Raw genomic sequence first — 15,382 nt, 5'->3', positions numbered from 1 at the left:
AACCGGGTTGAGTCTCAAGTGATTGAACCCGGAAGGAGTTCAGACTACTTTTCCATGGTGGAGGTGGTCTGAGTGATGATATAGATTTCTTCCAGGTGACTGTCAGCTGGTCTTCAAACTTTACCCATTAGGGTGTGCAGCTGCAGCAGCAGGTCTCTCAGTGGCTCCAAGGTACTGTCACAGCTCATGCTGGACTGCAAATTCCTACACAGACTGGTTAAGGATACATTGCATAGACTTGGGAGGCTTTGGCCCTGTTGGATATTAAGACTGTTTAGCCAATAGCCCAGGATAATTTACCAAAATGACATTTTTTTTTACTAACCATATATTTTTGTAAACAAACACAAAAGGCTTAATCTTGTAACCATCTCCAACAGATGCAGTCTGAACACTTGCACACCTGTTAACACTATTCTTTATGCTTATTTTTTTAAAATAATTATTTTATCTATTTTGCCTCGTTTTTCCAAAACTTACTCTGGACTCTTGATCTTAAAAAGGGATTGATGGGGCCCAGCGCGACAGCAGCTGGAGGGCCTAGGAGGTGGGGAGGTGGGTCCTGTCCTCACCATGAGGCTGCAGCAGGCGCCGGTGTCCAGGAAGGTATTCATTCAGTGCGACTACAGCAGTGGCACACGCTGTCAGTTCCGGACCAAGTTTCCTGCAGAGTTGGAGAACAGGATTGATAGGCAGCAAGTTGAAGAAACAGTTCAAACTCTAAATAATCTTTATGCAGAAGCAGAGAAGCTTGGGGGCCAGTCATATCTTGAAGGCTTTTTGGCTTGTTTGACAGCATATACCATCTTCTTGTGTATGGAAACCCATTATGAGAATGTTCTCATAATGAAGAAAGTCTCCAAATATATTCAAGAACAGAATGAGAAGATATATGCTCCCCAAGGCCTCCTCCTGACTGACCCCATTGAGAGAGGACTTCGAGTTATTGAAATTACCATTTATGAAGACAGAGTTTTGAGCACTGGAAGATAAGCCATAGAATTAAAGATCCCACCTCCAGCTGGAACCCTCATCTGTCCATGGGCCGATCACAGAGTGTCCCTACCTCCTCTCCAGAGCATCATTCCTTTGTATCTGCTTCCAGAGCCATGGTGCCATTTACTAACTTTCTAAAATTCCACACCTGATTTGATTTATAGTCACTCAGCATCCACTTTGTGTCTCCAAATTGTATAGGACTTGTCATCTTTGATTAGATTCTGAGAAAATACAATGAAGCATTTCACTTTTTTAAATTCAGTCATTTAATAAAGTATGCAGTTAGAGGGCCTAATACAAAGTTTGTTTCTTACCTGCCACCAGGTAAAAAATTGCCATTGGTTCTCTTCATTCCTTGAGCCAGTTTCCCTGGTAGCTTTATACTGCAAGAAGTCAAATATTAGCCAAAATTCAGATTAATAAAAAGCTTTTCTCTAGGTGAGGGGTGTATTATGTCTGTGGTTTTGCCAATGCATCTCCCAGATTTCAGAGAACTATCATTTCTGCCATGTTTCATATCTTAAGATTTATTTCTGCTGTTCAGTTTCTCAAGCCGAAGCTCAATGAAAAAAGAAGTATAATGTTGTTTGTTTTATTACAGCAATTATCGCTCATAAAATCAATATTTAATGCAATGGTCATTCTTTTCTTTGGAGACTTAGGTTTATTTGCATTACCTTTGGATGTGGGAAGATGTGGTTTGTGTTGCTTGTTCATTTACACAAATAAGCACAATGAAGTGGATGCTAATTTGTTAACCACATAAAGGTTGAACTAAACAGCAATTCACTCAGATGGGGACTCGGGAATTCTCCCACAGACCCCGTGGCAGCCCTATAGCGTGTCCTACAAGACTCTTTGCCAACCAGAATACAGATCCCGCGGGAAACCAGAATTACAGATACAGAATCTGCAGGCGACCAAAAACAGAGAACGGTAATGACTCAACTTACTTGTCGGGTTTTTCACGACTCCATGCTTTGGGGTCTGGGTGAGTTTATGGGGGGCATCACGGATGAGCCCCCAGAAGATGTGCCCATATTTTGGATGCCCCCTAACAGACCACCATAGACCATGATCAATGCAAAATTTTGTTGAGATCTTTTGCTTCAATGTTCATCAAAGAAATGGGTCTATACTTCTCTTTAATTGATGAGTCCCTGCCCAGTTTTGGGATGAGGGTTATGATGGCTTCATAGAATGAGTTTGGTAGTGAAATTTCTCTTTCAATTTCATTGAAGATTTGAAGGAGTATTGGTGTGAGCTCTGCTTTGAAGGCCTTGTAGAATTCCACTGTAAATCCATCTGATTCTGGGCTTTTCTTGGATGGGAGGTCTCTTATTGCTGTTTCTATTTCAATGCTTTATATTGACCTTTTAAGATGGTTCAACTGATCTTGGTTTAGTTTCAGCATGTCAATATTTGCTAGGAAATGGTCCATTTCTGCCAAGTTCTCAACCTTATAAGCATAAAGTTTTGAGAAGTATTCCCTTATAGTGTTCTGAATCTTGGTACTTTCTGTGGTGAAGTTTCCATTCTCATCTTTGAATTTATTTATTTAGCTGTGCTCTATTCTTTTTCTAAGTTTTGCTAAAGGTCTGTCTATTTTGTTAATTTAATTGAAGAATCAACTCTTTGTTGTGTTGATTCTTTGTATTGTTTTTTAGATTCTAATTCGTTTAATTCTGATTTAATTTAATGATTTCTTTCCGACTACTGGATTGGGGTTTATCTTGCTGCTCTTTTTCAAGGAGGTTCAGATCTGTCTAAATTTTTGATTTCAGCCCTCTCCAATTTGTTGATGTAGGAACTCAGAGCTATAAAATTGCCTCTGAGTAATGCCTTTGCTTTGTCCCAGAGGAGCTGGTAATTTTTGTGTTCATTTTTGTTGAATATCATGAACATTTGAATTTCTTTCTAATCTATTCCGTGACCAATTGGTGATTCAATAGTGTGTTGTTCACCATCCAAATGTTACAGGACTTTCTTTGGTGGCTTTTGGTGTTGAGTTCTAAATTTATTCCCTTGTGTTCTTAGTAATGCAAGGTATAACTTCAATATTTCTCAAATTGGACAGGTTTGCTTTGGACCTAAAATGTGGTCTAGTTGGAAAATGTTCTGTGTGGTGCTGAGAAAAACCTGTATTCTGATACTTCTGGGAGAAATATTAGGTAACTGTCTGTTAAATCTAGTTGTTTAGATTTGTGGTTTCTTTGTTGAGTTTTTGTCAGTTTGATCTATGAAGTGAGGATAGGGGTGGGATAAAGTTCCCAACAATTAATGTCTTTGGATCTATGTGAAAATTGAGGGAATGTAGTGTTTCTTGGTTAAATTTGGGTGCTCCGTGGTTTGGTGAATAGAGATGTAGAATTGTAATATTCTCCTGAAGGAGCTATCCCTTAATTAGTATGTAGCGACATTTTTTATCTATTCTCACTAATTTTAATTTGAAGTCTATTTCATGTGATATTAGGATTGCAATTCCCACCAGTTTATGGGAGCCATTTGCCTGGTAGATTTTGTTCCAGTGTTTCGCTTTCAAAATGTGTTTTTTTATGGACAGTTCTGACTTCTGAATGCAGCAGATAGAAGGATCTTCCTTTTTAACCCAACTAGACAGTCTATGTCACTTAATTGGAGAGTTAAGTCCAGAGTTAGGAATGAGAGGTGTTTGAGAGTTCCTGCAAAGTTATCCACATTCTTGGGAGCTTCAGTGACTGGATTCTTCCTATGGTTGTTGGATTCTCAGTTTGGGTGCAGTTTCTTGGACTTTATTGTGGTCTTGTTGATTTTCTATGTGTAAGCATCTTTAAGTATCTTTTATAGAGTTGGCTTGGTGGAGATATATTGTTTCAGTTTTTCTTTGCTATGGAAGGTTTTTATTTCACCTTTGGTTATGAAGGAGAGTTTAGTTGGTTGCACTGTTCTTGATTGATAGTTGTCTTTAGAGTATGGCCTCAATCATTGCAGGCTCTTCTTGCTTTAATTGTCTTGCTGCAATATATGAGGTGATTCTAATTGGTTTTCCTTTATAAGTGGTTGACTTTTACTCCTTGACAGCGTTGAGGAACTTTTCCTTTGTCTGAACTGATCCCGTGCAGATTATAATGTCATGGTGGGATATCCTATCCTTGTCTAGTCTATTTGGGGTTCTAAAAGCTTCTTGTATCTGAATAGGCCTATCTTTTTGCATGTTTGGGAAATTCTCTTCTAGGATCCTATTAACCGATTTTCCTAGACCATTAAGTTCTGTCTCTATGTGATCCTCCACACCCATTATTCTCAGATTAGGCCTTCAGATGGTGTCTTCCAAATGGTGAATAGATGTATCATATTATTTGGATTTGTCTTGGATAGTTGTATGTTCTTTATAATAACCTGGCTGTCCTCACTCCCTCAGATTCAATGTTCTGCATGGTCTAACCTACTGTCAAGATTTTCTACTTCGTTTTTTTTTTCTTTCTTTTCCTTCTAATTGGTTGGCATTGAAGGCTTCAAATTCTTTGTTGGAGCTTTGTTTTCAATCTTGTATGAACTTCTTTATTTCCTTAATTTTGTGCTCAGTGTTTATTCTAAAATCACTTAGTTGATTGGTTATGGTTTCCTTGAACTCCCATTCCTGCTGTTGGGCTCCATTCTGCATTCCCTTTGTGATTTACCTGAATTCTTTCAGCTGTCTGTTTATAGATTCCATGAAAATATTTGTGTATTCTCATCCCCTCTCACAATTCCTGTATAACTCTTTGATTAGCTTCCTCACGTTCACACAATTCCTGTATTTTTTGACTGTTCTCAGCTTGCTCACACAATTCCTTTATTTCTCATTGACTGTTCTCAACCTGCTCACGCAATTCTTGTATCACTCTTTGAGTAGTTCCTCATGCTCATGAGATTCCTGTATTGATCTTTGGTTTGTCTCCTCTCTCTTCCTATCATGCTCATCCTGAGACTTTTACAAGTTTTCAATCATGTCGTTCACCATGTTTAGCAGTAGTATTTGTAGAGCTTTTTGGGAACTCTCCTCTGGATTATTCTTTAACTCTTCTGTCAATTGATTATCACGAATGGGAGTTGAGATACCCTGATTTGCCATTTTTCTTGTGTTTTTCTGTCTTGTTCTGTCCGTTTGGTATGAAAGTAACATTGTGTGCTAGAATAGTATTTTAAGGCAAACATCAACCGCAGTCCTGTATTTGCACAGTCAAAATAGCTGCAGATAAATTGTAGTTCAACAGATACAATCAATTCAAAAAAGTATGGATTAATAGGCTTTGAACAGCAGAGAAGAATTTGGCAATCCAGAAATTATTAGGTTTAGGGAAATATGTGGGAGAAATAGGCTGAGATGTATGTGGAAAGGTAAAAGGAGAGTGAATTTAATAAACTCCTAATTTCAGGGAGGGAAAAGGATTGGACAGAATGTTAGGAGAGAGATTAAAAAAAAACAAGAAAAAATGGAAAAAGAACAATTGAAATTTAAAAAGTGAAACTCAAAATCATGTAAATGTAAAGAAATATTGAGAGAAGAAAAGGGTAAGATGAGAGGAGGGGAGGAACAGAAAGGAAATATGAAAAAATAAAAAATAAAAATCCTTAAAATTAGTTACTTGAAAATTATATAGGTATAAAGAGATAATCTGCTATTAAAGAATTTAAGCCTAAGAGTTTGTGAATAGAGTAATACATTTCTGGATTATGTGTGTACCCAATTGGGGATAACATATAATAATCAATGAAGGTGATATATCTGCGGCTGCGCAAAACAGCAATTAAGGCATGCAAAACAGAAAGAGAAAAAATGAAAAGAATGAAAAAGAAGGGGAAATAAGCTACATAAAATATAATTTCACTCTTTCTTGTCTACTCTCTAGCCACCATGATGGACAGAAGAGATGGTTTTAGAAGGAAAAGGTTCTACTCTTCCCATTTTTCAAGGAAACATTCTCCCGATAAAAGGGACCTCCACCTGGAGGTCGAAAGGACTCTCCATACAACAGATCTGGCTCCAGTTTCAGCAGCAGGGGCTACTCTCCAGGATGGAGCAGAGCATATTCATTCCACAAGTCTCAGCATAGTTGTGGTGCCTGAACTCTGGGCCTGGGAGCTGTCCTTCAGCTCTTCAGCTAAAGGCTAGCGTTCAACCACTTGAGCCACAGCACCACTTCCAGATTTTTTACTTTTTGTTTGTATGGTGCTAAGGAATCGAACACAGGGCCTCATGCATGCAAGGCAAGCGCTCTGCCACTGAGCTACCTCCCCAGCCCTCTACTCAGTCTCTGAAAACATCACGAGAAACTTCACCTTCAAGCTATTCAGCAGTTCCTTCATCAAAGGTTTATCAGCAACACTGGGAAACTTTCGGGATGGTTGTGAAAATGTTGATTGAAAAAGATCCTTCATTATAACAGTCAATACAGTTGGCACTGAGACAGAATTTACATGGAATAGGTGAGCGTTTTGTTGAAGAATTGAAGCATTAAATTGCAGAGTATGATAATTCTGCTCAAGATTTTGGAGAGCATTTTTAGAAGAATTAGTGTTTAGGTATAATAAACATTAAAAGAAATGTTTCTAGATATAACCACCCTCCCTCCTCCACCTGTGGAACTGTGTAAATCTTTAATGTACGGGACTTTTGAGATGAAGAGCAATATTTTATTTGGCCATATTTCCAATTCAGTCAAAGGTCTAAAATAGTCTTTGAAAGATACTTTAGCTATAATTTTTTCTAAACATAAAGTCACTTAATCCATATTCCCCCAGCAACTCCCCGTCTCTCCCCCTCAAATGATGGTTAATTTGCTAAGCCTTGGTAAAGCAATCCTGGAGACTAGCTCTTTGAACTTGCTCTATTCTACTGTCTCCTATAACATATGCTGATTTGTTTGGTCATTTGAGTGTAACTTATAGGCAGAGATCTTTCCACTTAAAATGATAGTTTTTGCATTCTTGGAGCAGAGATCGCCATGTGAAAACTGCTACCATTTTGAGTTGTGAATTTTTGTTTGTGCTGACTCTTTTGTTAGTCCTTTAGCAAGTTGAGGATATCATCCTAATAAACAGAACCCTGGTATCTTAGTGCATATTTGCTTTCAGAACAGTTTTCATTCAGCAACAAAACAACTTTCAAATTTCTAAATCATAACTTCAAATTTTTTCTCAAAATAAATAACAGTGTTTTCTCTTAAAATATTCATGAATGTTTGGAGTACTGTAGCTGATCAAATCTTAAATATCATATATTAAGAATAAAAGAAAGCAATTTGAGGTGGAAGATGAGTATTTTAAAAATGTAATTGCTGCAATAACTTTCTGCGGAAAAAACTCAGCAAATATAGGAGATTGGAGTTTAACATTTTCATAGACCCATACTGGTTTAAACCATTTTTTCAACTTTTCTTATATTAGTCTCTATAATGTGAGTGTTTTGTTCCGCTGACTTTTTTTGGGAGGGTGGGGTCCGGTTGTGGGGCCTGAACTCTGGGAGTGGACACTGTCCCTCAGCTCTTCAGCTCAAGGCTAATGCTCTACCACTTGAGCGAAAACGCCAATTCTGGCTTTTTTCTTTTTGCTTATGTGGTGCTGAGGAATCAAACCCAGGGCCTCTAACATGCAAGGCAACCGCTCTACCACTGAGCCACCTTCCCAGCCCCTGTTCTGCTGACTTTTATATGTCTTAGTCTTCAAAAATGTTCTTGAAAGAAACAAAGGAGAATTAGTAAGTTAGCAAGCAATCTCTGTGTGTACAGTCCTTCATGAGTGAGCCAACCAAATCATGAGTTAGTTAAGAATTTAACAGGCACCATTAGAATATTCCATTTATTTACTGACCATTTTCAGCAGTCCTGTGCATTGAACCAAAATAATTTTTTTTTTAATTTTATTTGGGAACATACTGTACAGAGGAGTTACAATTACATGGGCAGGATAATGCATACATTTCTTACCAAGCATTGCAGCCTCCTCCTTTGTTTACCCTTCACACCCTTCCCAGCCTCCCCCCTCCCCCCCAATCCCAATCCTTCTCCTTCCCTCCCTTCCCCCTGCCCCCGCCCGCACCGACGTTGTAAAGCTCGTTTTGGACATGACAACTGGTACTTCTCATTGTTGCAACAGGTCCACCTGTATCCTTAAACAAGTGGTTTTCCCCCATCTCCTCCACAAGTTATACTGACATCAAATATAGTGAAAGCAGGGGTTATACTGTGGGGGAGGGACATACAAAGGAACAAAGAGATAATCTTATAAATGCGTTAGAAACACATGCATGAAAGAAAAAAACATTAAAATGCATATCTAAGGGTTCATTTTCCTGACATCACATTATCTGACCTTTTCCGCTTGACTCATACATATACTAGATATTGCAAATAAGGGAAACCATGGGACCTATGTTTCTTTTGGCCTGGCATTAGTTAATATGGAAATTTTAACAATCATGTTTGTTATTACTGCCCAATTGCATTATACTCCCATTCGTTTTCCATTTCTACCATGTTCTCACTTCAATTCTGGCCTATTTCTATGCCCTTTATTGTTTCCTTCATCTAAAAGTACCTAAAATTTACATTGAAACTGGAAATAGCAATATAAATAATTTAATGAAGCTTATGATGCATGTTTCAAAATATGTGTTATATCATTTTACAAGTTTTGATGAAAGCCACTTTTCTGTGACCACCTTAATTTTCCTCTCTTTGAAATCTAAGTTCTTAACTTTTCCAACATTTATAAACTATAAGCCCAATAAAAGTTCCATATATTATCTGCTATTCTTCAGTGTGAATATTGATGTGTTGCTCACTTTAGAATGATCAAGACGTCATTGATGTTGATTTTATTTTATCCTCTCAGTGTTTTCTTTCCCTTAAATATTCTGTTCCCAGAATTCAGTTCCTTTAATCAAGAATTTTTTACAAGTAACATTTGAGACAATACCATAGGCAGAGGAGTTATTCACTTTATTGAAATTATTTGATGTTTACTAACATATATTTCAGTACAGGCACAAGCATTTAAAGCTGTTATAGCTTGCCATTGGCAGCATTCTGATAAGCTTGTCAGTGTTTAACAGCTTATCTGGTTTTTGCTTTTTGATGCGTTTTAAAGTCTAATTTTAGGATAGATATATTCAGGTGTGTTCTACAGTATATTTTGCAAAATGCTCTTAGTTTTAAATTGTTGTTTTTGATTAAGGCCCAAATGATGTGACAAAACTTTTATTGTCTTACCATAAAGCCTTCATGACCAACAGGGAAAGTAGATATTGTAAAGATTTTTGTGAATTAAAAAAAATACAAAGTAAAGCAACCAAGTTTAAATAAAAATATATAATTTCACTGTATTGCTATAGTAAATATTATTCTATGTGTATTACCTTTTTAAAAAAAATGAACACTATTTGCCATCTAATTTGAATTAAATACCCCCTTCTTCATCAGAGGGTCATTAACTTAAACGTTATCAACTACACAATATTTTCACAATATATTTGCCATTATTTTGGGGAAAAAAACCCAAAATTTTAGTATTGTCACATAGTAAAACCGAAAACAGTTTAATTCTCTGGAAACTCCTAACTTTTAAAACTGAATAATTGTTAAGAGGACAGAATATATGTGTTCTTCAAAATTATTACAAACACTAACTACTCATTTTCAAATTCTGAACCAGAATTTTGACATTCAAATTTTGAATGTCTCTGGTTCACAGACATACAGAGACATTCAAAACAGTACTTATTTGCATGTTATTTAATTCTGCAATAGCTGCAGTTTCAATGGAGGTTTGAGAAATCAACAGAAAATATAGCCACATTCTGGTAGAGGATAAAACTACGATGTGTAATAATTAATTCCTCAAGAATAAGCTATTATTTCTATGAAAATCAATCCCAAGCTTTTATGCCATAAAGTCATCCTAGCCCAACAATTTCCAACTTGTAAGGTGCACCTTAAAATTCCCGTAATTCTCATCATGAACAGCTTATCACTATTGCAAAAAAATACTACACTTCTGCTAATGTGATGCCCTTCTTAATGTGGAAAGAACACTACACTAAACTTTGGTGCAACATTTTCCCCCCAGTGGTATTTGTGAAATCCGAACACTTGCAAATAATATTTATATTTTTATCTATCATAGATATTCAGGTGGCTAAGACCAGAAGATTATGGTTCAAAGCCCACCCAGGGAGGAAGGCTCATTAGATTCTTATCTCCAATAAACTGCTCAGAAAAATCCAGACAAAAGTGGCACTGAGGTTGAGTGGTAGGGCGCAAGCCTTCAGCAAAAACTGGCTCAGAGAGAGAGGCCAGCTCCAGTGTTCGAGACTGTGGACAAACCAAAAAACAAAAACAAAATAAAAACAAACCGCAACACTGGCATTTTTCTCATTGTATACAGAGGCACGTAATTAAGGAAATTTCTTCCAGTATTACAAACACAGAGATGAACCAAGACTTCACAAAATTACTCTCTTCATACCTTGTTACACCAAAGCCTCAAAAAATTGCTTTTTCTAAATTTATAAATTAATTTCATGCATTTGTTGCCAACTCTGTCTAGATTATTCACAGTATCATTTTATACATGCATTATCTATTAACTAAGTTCTAATTATACCTCGCTTGAAAGAATATTTTAAGCAAATAGAATGCCAGAATCATTTGGGAATTTGTCAATTAAACCCTCTACTTAAAAATAATTTTGTAGTATCCTATAGAATACAAAATTACAAACAAAGACAAAATATTTATTTTAAATCTAAATTCTAATTTAGCAAGGTCTACAAAGTACTACATTAGATGAACTTTGCTATTTCTCTAGGCTTAAATTTTGTAATCCTTCATCATTTGTTTGGAATCCAACAGAAGGATGCTTACTTTTTCAAAGTTTTCATTGTGAATCATGAGCCATTTTGCATCTAGGAATGTTCTGTAATGAAGAGAGCATTAAGAACACAACTGAGGATTATAAAGGACTTGCGTTTCAATAGGAAATGACTTCTCAAAACATACTGACAAAAATTAGCCCAAACTTCCAACTGTGTATCCCTTTCTTTTTGTTTGGTGTTTCATGGAGATAAAATTATACTATCTGGCTCAGGGAAGGTATCGCTATGTAATTATAATCTCTAATCTCGTGTCTTAGTCTGAGTGCTAGAATTCCAGGATTGTATCACATTGCTTTGTCATAGTTTGTTGGTTTATTTAATTTACAGACTAGCAATTCTGAACTTCTCTGACTGCTCAAACTGTTTATGTACTATTTTCAAAGATGTGCTAACATTTAACACAGGATATGAACATGTTCAGATGCACATGCAGGGGTCTCTGATTCATTCTTTCATGGATCCAATCCCTTTAATAATGATTACTTGACCTTCTTACTATCTCTGGTTCCTACCTATGTAATATTCTCAAGCTTTTTGAAGAAATTTCATTTGAGGACTTTTTAATATTAACAATTATCATTGATCTAGTTTTACTCAGGATATATTTTATATTTTTTAACTTTTCTACACATTCCGAGAGTTGTTTTATTTGTGTAGGTTTGTTTGCATATATAAGTGCCTCTGTGTGTATGTGTATGTTTGTAAGTATATATGCAAAAGCCTCAACAACCTTATTCAGCAATCTTGCTCATGACTAGTATTCTATCACTTGAGCTCACGCCTATAATTCTAGCTACTCAGGAGGTTGAGATCTGAGGATTGCAATTCAAATCTAGCATGAGTAGGAAAGAAAGGTTCAGAGGCACTTATCTCCAATTAACCACCAGAAAACTGGAAGTGGCGCTGTGTGTCAAGTGGTAGAGCACTAGCCTTGAGCTGAAGAGCAGAGAGACATTGCCCATGCCCACAGTTCAAGCCCTGCCACGACCATCAAAAAGAAAGAAAGAAAGAAAGAAAGAAAGAAAGAAAGAAAGAAAGAAAGAAAGAAAGAAAGAAAGAAAGAAAGAAGGAAGGAAGGAAGGAAAGAAAGAAAGAAAGAAAGAAAGAAAGAAAGAAAGAAAGAAAGAAAGAAAGAAAGAAAGAAAGAAAGAAAGAAAGAAGGAAAGAGAAATGAGATCTTAGCCATTAGTTCATTGCTAGTATAATTCCCTCACTCTCAACATGGACTTTTTTTTCTAGATAAGTACATGCTCTTATATCTAACTTGCTTTGAACCAGAACTATTCTTCCATTCTAAATTTTACAAATTTGCGTGATTAGCAACCATGATTTAGAGTTAGAAGATGGAAGAGAGTGGCCTCATCCTTCATGTTTCACTTAGTATTAATGCTTTCTGTATGTCACTCCCATAGATCTACATATTGGCATTGGCTTTATTGTTTCAAAGTTGTCTTATTTGCAGAGTTTTCTGTAGTATATTGAACCAATATACTTAAACACAGAACTTTTCTTTCTCCTATTATTCCTATTGTTTCTTCTACTGTTAACTTATGTACACTTGGGAAATAATGCACAACACACACACTCACAAAAAAAAAATTCTGAGAATCTTCTTCCCGGTTAAATTTAAGTTACAGAGAACTTATGAAATTTGAACTTAATGTACTCTTGGATAATGGTTTCTTTCATGTTTTTATTGTAAAAATAGTGTAGAGGGCTTAGAGTAAGGTAATGAGTACATTTCCTTTTGAGCATTGTTACATTCTCTTTTGTTTTTCCTGTGGCATCCCTTCCATCCCCATCTACCCAAATCCCCCCTCCCCTCCCCAAGTTGTAAAGTTCATCTTCTACAAAGTGTCTTGTTCATCTCATTGTTACAATAGGCCATCCTGTATCTTTCTTTCATCATTTTGTTATTTCCCTTCCCCTCCCCACATTAGAAAAATGTATATACAAGATGCAAGATGAAAACAGGGGTTATACCATGGGGGAAGAACATAGAAGACAAACCAAAAATCACATAGTACATTTTAGATACATTAAAAACTAGAGCAAGTAAAATACAGTAATTTGTGTCCATATCTTGGGGTTCATTTCACTTAACATCATCTTATATGGCCATATGTACATGGATAATGTTTTTATAAGCCATTTAAATTCCCTATTTTGTCTTTGCTAAGTTGTCGCTGAAACACGTGTCACCTCATGTCCAAAGATGACTTTGTGCTATTTCAATGAAGCCAAAAAACATTCATTTTAACTCGAGCAGCGCCATAGATTGTTACTGGAAATAAGTGGAAGGAACTGTTACTGCAAGTGGAAACTGATCCCAAGAGAGGAATTGAACATGGAGAAATGACAAAATTCAAGTTAATTTATGTGTTCCTTTTTACTGAACAAGGAAAGAATCCATGTCTTGAAGGAAACTGTCCCTGACTTGTTCGATTGTGTTATTTACTCATATAAAACATGTCTGTAAAATTATAGTTGAGAGTTTAACAAAAAACAATGTGCCATTTGAAGGCCAGCATAGGAAAAAAGGAAATAACTTAGTTTAAAAAGTTTTCTGCTGGGAAGGTGGCTCAGTGGTAGAACGCTTGCCTTGCATGCCTGAGGCCCTGGGTTGGATTCCTCAGCACCACATAAGCAAAAAAAGAAAAAAAACGGAAGTGGCGCTGTGGCTCAAGTGGTAGAGCACTAGCCTTGAGCTGAAGAGTTGAGGGACAGTGTCCAGGCCCAGAGTTCAGGCCCCACAACCGGACCAAAAAAAAAAAAGTGTTCAGCTGTAAAGAAATAAAGACATGGACGTTTTAAAGTGACTTATGCATGGATATTTCCTTCCTGAGATGATTTTCCTGTTGCAGGAGTCAGTTAACCATTCCTCTAGTCTGGGCCTGAGTTCTCCATCCCAATAAGGATTCCAAAAAGGCAGGATCCAGTGAGTATGATCAGCAAAATAAGTCTCTTCTCAAACCAATGCTTTAAGGATGGTCCCAAAGAAATATGTGCGTTTTTTTGCTTGTTTATTTGTTTGTTTGTTTGTTTAGTTTGTGCTTCTTCTGGGGTTTGAACTTAGATGCTGGACCATGTCCCTGAACAATTGTCTTCCTTGTCCAACTTTCCCCAAAGCTAGTACTCCATTGCTTGAGCCAAAACTCCACTTTTGGCTTTTTTTGTGTTTAATTACAGATAAGAATTTGAGAGACTCTCCTGCCTGGGTTTACTTTGAAATGAGAAAGTAAAAAAGCCAAGTGACATAAGATTTCTGTTTGAACCAAAAAATACTAGAAGAAGTTTATTATAAAGCTAATAATTGACAATTTTTAAAAGAAGAAAATATGTCCAGCAAAGAAACCATAACTTCAATAACTCAGCAAAAGTAGGTACACCAAATCATTTTGGAATTATTTTTTCTTCTTGGGAAGATAACTATTGACTTCGTAGTTCCTTTTGGGGAAACTTAAAGTCATATTTACATTTTTTTTGTTCGCCATGGGGCTTGAACTCTGATCCTGGGCCCTGTCCCTCAACTCTTCAGCTCCAGCTGAGCACTCTACCACTTTAGGTACAGCACCACTTCCAGGTTTCTGGTGATTAACAGAAGATAAGAGTCTCATGAACTTTCTGGACCAGGGAGTTATTCCTTCTCTTCAGTCACAACTGTTAATTAGCCTCTGAATTTTTGGTGCCATGACGGAGCAAAAAGATTTCAAATCTTACTTACACTACCTGTCTCATTGTGATTAGCACTGACCACTGAAATGCCTGGAAGCCTTCAATTTCCAGTATTAATCTTCACTTGATATCTAAGCACATTCCTTGCATTAATTGCCATGACCTATTGACAAAACATTTTTTTCAACACTGTATTCTAATATGGGTAAATTACATGAATTAAGGACTATTGTCAGGTATCAGTATGAAAGGAGCAATTATATTTTCCAAGTACGGCTTCTTTATTTTGCATTTACTAACTGTCTTTTTTGCAAGTCCTGGCACTTGAACTGAGGGCCAGGAAACTGTTCCTGAGGAGTTTTTTGTTTTGTTTTGTTTTGCTCAAGGCTAGCACTCTACCACGTGAGGCACAACACTACTTCCAGTGTTTCTTTTTCTGTTTATTTGGTACTGAGGAATTGATTCCAGAGATTCATGCATGCTAGGCAATAACTGTACCATGAAGCCACATTCCCAGAGACTTAATGACTTTCTTAAGATAGCATTAATTTTTCATTCCGTTACTATGTATTATAATTTAATCCAGGTGGTAGAAAAGGAAGTGGAAAACATTACTAAGTCCAATAAGGCTGACATTCCTGTCACATCACTAAGCAAGTAGAGTGTTAAGACCTGCAGGACTCATAGGGCGGTTACATGTGACATTATTATGTAAAACACCATTAATAGTCATCTCCAACATCCGTAACATTCTGCTTCCACTTTCAAGGTCAAGAGCCAAATATCTAAGCCATTTTATTGATTGTTTCTCCT

At 36.6% G+C, this 15,382-nt stretch overlaps 1 pseudogene; it reads left to right on the top strand.

The window, feature by feature from the left end:
* The first annotated feature begins 573 nt into the window (after positions 1 to 573).
* On the top strand, positions 574 to 1,117 carry LOC138828688 (golgin subfamily A member 7 pseudogene; annotated as a pseudogene).
* Positions 1,118 to 15,382: the final 14,265 nt, after the last annotated feature.

This window comes from Dipodomys merriami, unplaced genomic scaffold (genome assembly GCF_024711535.1).
Source record: "Dipodomys merriami isolate MVZ:Mamm:240054 unplaced genomic scaffold, mDipMer1.0.p SCAF_161, whole genome shotgun sequence".
In the NCBI taxonomy this organism is placed as follows: Eukaryota; Metazoa; Chordata; class Mammalia; order Rodentia; family Heteromyidae; genus Dipodomys; species Dipodomys merriami.
Note: the sequence above shows the minus strand (reverse complement) of the source record. Positions and strands in the feature narration are given on the sequence as shown.